The sequence below is a fragment of the Poecilia formosa genome, unplaced genomic scaffold (genome assembly GCF_000485575.1).
Source record: "Poecilia formosa unplaced genomic scaffold, Poecilia_formosa-5.1.2 Scaffold13, whole genome shotgun sequence".
NCBI classification, from domain to species: Eukaryota; Metazoa; Chordata; class Actinopteri; order Cyprinodontiformes; family Poeciliidae; genus Poecilia; species Poecilia formosa.
In genome coordinates this window covers 491402-497444 of record NW_006799952.1, presented here as the reverse complement: position 1 = coordinate 497444, position 6043 = coordinate 491402, and the positions used below count along the sequence as shown (strand labels likewise).

The window sequence follows — 6043 nt, the reverse complement described above, 5'->3', positions numbered from 1 at the left end:
CTTTTTTTTCAAAAATAACATCCTTGTCTCAAAGAGCATTGCTGCAACAAATCATGACTAATATAAGTGTCTTCTGCTCCAAAAAGTCAACATATTTTGACCTGCTGGTCACACTACATCACCCTCTGAATCAGACCAGAAAAGCATACCATGCTGAATCAAATGGGTGAGCAGCCACTTGTTCAATTAGGATATTTTGTGGGGAGAGGCAGTGTAGTTTGTAGTATGCTGAGAATAGACTCCCAGAGGAGAAGTGGTGAAATAAGCTTAGCTCTGTTAGCCATTTGTCATTATCTAATGGTAAATGTATGTGTTTTCGGTGGACAGGCAGACAGACAGACAGAATCATTGCACAGTGCACATGGATTCCAGATCAACATGATTCCACAAGACAAAACACATTATCTGACAATGTGGGCAGAACTACAGGAGGCAAAGGAGGGGGCAACTACCCCCTCCAGTAGACTTTTACTCCCCTGCTGCCCTCCCCAGTTTTATAGCCTAAATAAAAATCATATAAATCTTATGTTCTTTTGTCCAGAAGTCTTTTATAGCCTTCAACATAAATGTTGAGCCACCAAAGATTCTATATTTATAAATATAATCTTGAGATTCCTGAAAAATCTGGCTATGTCCCTGCATTAAATGCTTTCTACCTCTTGCACAGCGACCACACATGCTAGTTTGTAACGAGCACATTGACATCTGAGGAGCCACTTTCTCCAGGTTATGTGTCAGCACAAAAAGTTAAAATCCAATGAAGTTTGCAATGAAGATGATCACGGTTTTATACGTCGCTTTATCAAATTATCAGTTTCTGACAGTGACTCTCGCATGTGATTTCTTAGAGTATCAGCAAATTTTGCATGTTAGATTTTGCTTGTGATAAATTCAAGAAGAGTTTCTGAATATTTAAAATGTGTGAAATGTTTATGGCTTGCTGTTTTGGGGGTTGAAGTTACAAAGGCAGCTCCATATGATCAATGTCACAGCAAGGCATCACCCAGTTAAACCATATTAATTAGACTGATTGTCAGACTGCTTAAAATAAATAGGTAAGAATGTAAATAGTAAATCTTAATATAACAGCTAATTTACCCTGAAATCAGACATGGTATCATTTAGCATGATTTCATTGTAAAGGAGTAAATGTAAATAGTAACTAGCCTCCCAGTCCCCATGTAAAATCTTCTGGATCTGCCACTAGTGGGCATTAAGATGGAGTACAATTGCCTGGTACTAATTAATTCTGTATGTTACATCATGGACACTAAATCAATCAAAATTCAGCTAAATATGTACTTTGATACATTTTCATTTGATATCGAATCACACATGTCTGGGATGCACACCACGTTTACTAGACAACATGTGAGCTTACAGGATTTTTTTAACATATTGTCAGTATTTCAGTGTGTGCATGTCTGCGCTTGTGCAGTCTATGAACATAGTTACGCACAGACTTTCCTAAATATAGACAAACACTTAAGATGCCAAAAAATGTGGCAATCATTGCCAGATTCCAGTTTTTCATCAGAAAGAGTGCGTTGAGTGATGTACAGTAAAGTCATTTTAAAGACATAGCTTGGCAAACGTAATAATTTCCCCATTTACGGCCTTTATCAGGTTTTCTGAAATGTTTACATTTTCATCCAACTTCCCATCAATTCTGATTCACTCTAAGTTTAGTGACCAGCATATTAATTTTTACATCCATGTTTTAATATAATTTTTTGGGATTAAATGTTTAAAAGCTCTTGATTGGTACTACAGTATTTTTTGCTCCAAAAAGAGATGCGACGGGGAGGGAAAAAAAAATCAAAAACATCACACCAGAGTGGAATTAGCGCAATCAGGGTAGATATGGAATTAATATGTCTGATTAAGAGCCTGACTGAATTAGCATTTGGTCCAAAGGGGATTCTAGCTTCAGGGGAGGGATACAATATGTTCTGGAAGCAATAAAGGCTGACAGATTGGTCTATGGAGTAACAAAGACATTACAGAGCACGGGAACAAACAAAATATGTGTTCTTTTGTCTTTGGTTTTCTTTCAGCCAACTTTTGGATCAAAGTTGGAGCAAAATGCCGACTATGTGTAGTTAGGGGCATCGATCATATTGAACAATGATCAATGAAAAAAATATGTACAAATTTGCACAAACCTCAAACACAACCTAGGACATAATTTTCCATATATAAAATAATTGAAATGTACATCAAGCATAAAGTATTGCCACTTTGAGTAATCAAATAGAGCAAGGGGCAAGGTATTTGTGTGGAAGAACATTCTGGACTGCGTGCGGTTTGCCTTCTGTCCAAAATTGTCAAGTCTTATTCAGGAAGATCTGTTCTGACTGGGATATGAAAAGCCATTCTGTCTCCCCAAACCTCGACTTTGAATTCTTCAGTTTCAGGATTAGAAAGACAGACTAGGTTAGACTGATTTTAGTATTTGACTCCATAAGAGTCAATAAATAAAACCTGGTTCAGAGTCAAGAACAAGTTGCAACATATGGGGCCATTAATCAGTGTGATCTGTGAAACTTAGTTGACTGCAGGTTCTCAGTCTGACGAAATAATGGAAGGAAGAGGGGTGGGACAGTCAAATGTAGGCCTTTAGAAACCAGACGAGTTTTCCCCGCTAAACCATCTACACAGATTTTTTATAAAAATCCTGATCAGGGTAATACTGGACAGATTTAGGAATCTCAGTACATGCGGGATGGAGAGCTGCTTAGGTGTTAAGCTCTCTGAATAGGAAGTGTCAAGCATAAAAGCAACAACACTTGTTTGGTTCATGTGCACTCAATTCGAACCTTAAACATGTGATTATACATCAGTCTTAAAAAGGTGTAGAATCCAAGTCACTTGAGGTCCAGGGTAACGTTTCCACAGTCAGTAATGATTTGGGAAACCATGTAATCTGCTGGTGTTGGTCCACTGTGGTTTATCCAGTCCAAGCTCAGCAGAGCCATTTTGCCCACACATTTTCGAACACATTGTACTTTCGTCTGATGATGAGATTTATGAAGATGCTTATTTTATTCTCCAGCAGTGCTTAGCACCTGCCCATACTCCCGGAAGTACCAGAACCTGACCATTTGTGTGATTGGCCAGCAAACTCACCTGACCTTAATCTCATAGAAAAGATATGAATTATTGTCAAGGAGAAGGTGAGAAAACAAACTCAATCAGCTGGTTATAAAAAAAAAGAGTGCTTGCTTAACACTTCTACAGAGCCACAGGTTGATCCCCCTACATGCTATGTACAAAACAAAAATGTAAAGGGAAGAAAAAATAAAGGTAATAGATAGCATATTTCAACCCTGTAATTTGTGATTCTGGCAATAGTTAGTAGAACCTGTGCCACTGTTGATATGGAATGAACAACACACTAAAATGGATGTGTTCTATGTAAATCAGTGTTTGTATGATTTCAATCATTTGCCACCCTGTTAATTAGCAGAAAAACAAAGACAGTAAATAGGCACAATCTCTTAAAAACAACAAAAGCATAGAATGATGAAGGGAGCGGGCAAGGACAAAAATAAAAAGTATACAGCTGAGAGACGAAAGCCTTGGAGTGGGAGAAAGTCGAATACAAATTTAGAAGAAAAGCCAAGGCGGCATAAGGAAACCTTTTGGCAAATGAGTGTGATATGTGAGCAAAGAAGGTGAAAGACAGAAAGGGAAGAGGAGAAAGCAGCAGAGGGAATTTTATATTGTCATTATTCATTTCATTTTCCTGGTGTGATGGACATTATGGTGAGTCACCAAGTGCGTCTTTCTTCAGAAACAGATGAGTGCAGTAGTTGAAGAGGCAAACTGACAAATTAGATTAATTTCTCCCTTCTGTTCTTTGTACTCATTTGGATTTTCCTCCAGAAATTAAACAGCAGGCGTCAAACGGTGCCCCATTTGGTATGAGAGCTAACTTCTTGTTTGATTTCTATTAACCCCATGAGGCCATGCTCTTACGGTAATTTATCTGCTTTTGATTTTAGGCCTTTTCTCTAACATAGAACTTCCTCATTGTTTGCTGTTGCATAATTTGTATATCTTCCTTTTAATATATTCACAGATTAGTTTTCTATATTAGTTTTAAAACACGCAGGGATATAAGAAATGCTGATGTTTTTTCTCTTCCTTATTCTGTTCTTAAAATGGTTTGGTTTGGGATATTGTCCCAAATCATTAAAATTCACAGTGACAATTGTTTGATAAATCTTTGATTTAGTAATCTGGAAAAATATTTTATTAATTAATTATTTCAACATTTTCATTACACTTTTAAGAACAATATTGTCTCAGATTAATTATAACGCCCAAATTAATTGTGCTCACACAAATGTTGAGAGGATGCAAATATCTGATTAGCCCTATAAAGTTTATTTTATTGACACCTAGATTAATGAGTTATGTAATGAGGCTAGTTAAATATTTATATCAATGTAGAAAAAAAAAAAACATACTGGGGATAATAAAAAAAAGAAGAAAAAAGTTTCTAACAAATGTAGCTTATTAACTTGTTTGAATTTCATATTTTCATAAATAAGCATACATCTTATCTTTTATTTTACCACACAACACTTCTTCTTAAAAGCTATTTTAAAAAGGGCAGACCCTATTTTTATGATCTTCAGCAGAGCCAACACCACGATGCTCCTACACACCACGTTCAAAATGTTTTGCGGAATAAACAAAGTAATCTGATGAAGTTTTAGGGTTGTGGAATGACCGAGTCTCCTATTCTGTTCACAGATGGTGAACTTTGCTCCTGGAAAACAACCAATTTAATGAATAAGCTCTGCCAATTCAGAAGAGAAAGGTGATTAAGTGTCAAGCTAGAATGATATTAAAAACTTGTTTCAGCAACTTACAGGATATTTACACAAATATCAGTATCACTATCCTCATAAAATTGTTAAGAGTAGCTGAAAAATGGCAAGAATTCACATTTTGCCTTGTATCTCAATAAGTTTCTAAGTAGGGCTTCAACTTGCAAAAGAAGAAATTGGAGTGAGATTATATATATATATATATATATATATATATATCTGTTTCTTTTGCTTAGAGAATGATGTTAATATACATACATTATTTATCCAGGATGCATTTTGTTTCAGCAAAAAAGGAAATAACTGTTTAATAATCTTTTGTGCAGAGTGATAACAGGCATTCTGGTACTAATCAGATTTGTTAACTTTCAACAGATGTATGATAAAAACAGAAGTACTGAGCAGAATTGTTTTAAAGGTCACTGTTTAACAGAAGACAGTCATTGATCTACAAAGAGTGTAATACACAAAAGGCTACTGCCACTGAAATAGAGTGTGACGTCCGTGCATATTCATAGAAAGTTGAGTGGATGGGAAAAGTGTGGATAGAAAATGTCCACCAGCTACAGAGATAGCCATAGCATTGAAGGGATTGTCAAGCACACTTCATTCAAGAATAAAGGAGTGAACTGAGGGTCACTGAAAGTCACCGTCCACAGATGAATCCTACACATGTTGCATTCCTTGTTTCAAGCAACTTCTGAACCAGAGACTGGACGATTGCTTAGTGGTCCAAAGTCCTCATTTCAGATAAAAATAAAGTCTGCATTTCATTTCGAAATCAAGATCCCAGAGTGTGAAGAAAGAGCAGAGAGGCACATAATCCACGTTGCCTGAAGTGCAGTATGAGGTCATTGATGATTGGCCTGATTACACCTTAGCATTGCCACAGGCTACAGTGATGCAGCAATCCAGGCAAATGGAGGCCCAATACAGTATTGAGCACATAGAAATGAACCTACTTTTAGCTTGACATTTCTGTTTGAAATATCTTCTTTTTTATGGTGTTTAAAATTCCAATTCTATGATTTACCAAATTTTAATTTTTCATTATCTGTTAGCCAAAATCAGCAAAAACAAAAACTTGAAATATTTCACTCTGTGTAATGAATGTAGTTTCTCTTAGCTAAAATGAATGACAAAAATGGTTAAAGGTTTCAAGGTGACTATCTGTTTAATAGTTACCTCCAGTATAAGTAACT

The 6043-nt window shown here is 36.1% G+C and overlaps 1 protein-coding gene across 3 annotated transcripts in view; it reads right to left on the bottom strand.

The window, feature by feature from the left end:
- Positions 1–6043, bottom strand: part of lrrc4ca (leucine rich repeat containing 4C, genome duplicate a) — a 69880-nt gene that overhangs the window by 21116 nt on the left and 42721 nt on the right. The window lies entirely within an intron of this gene.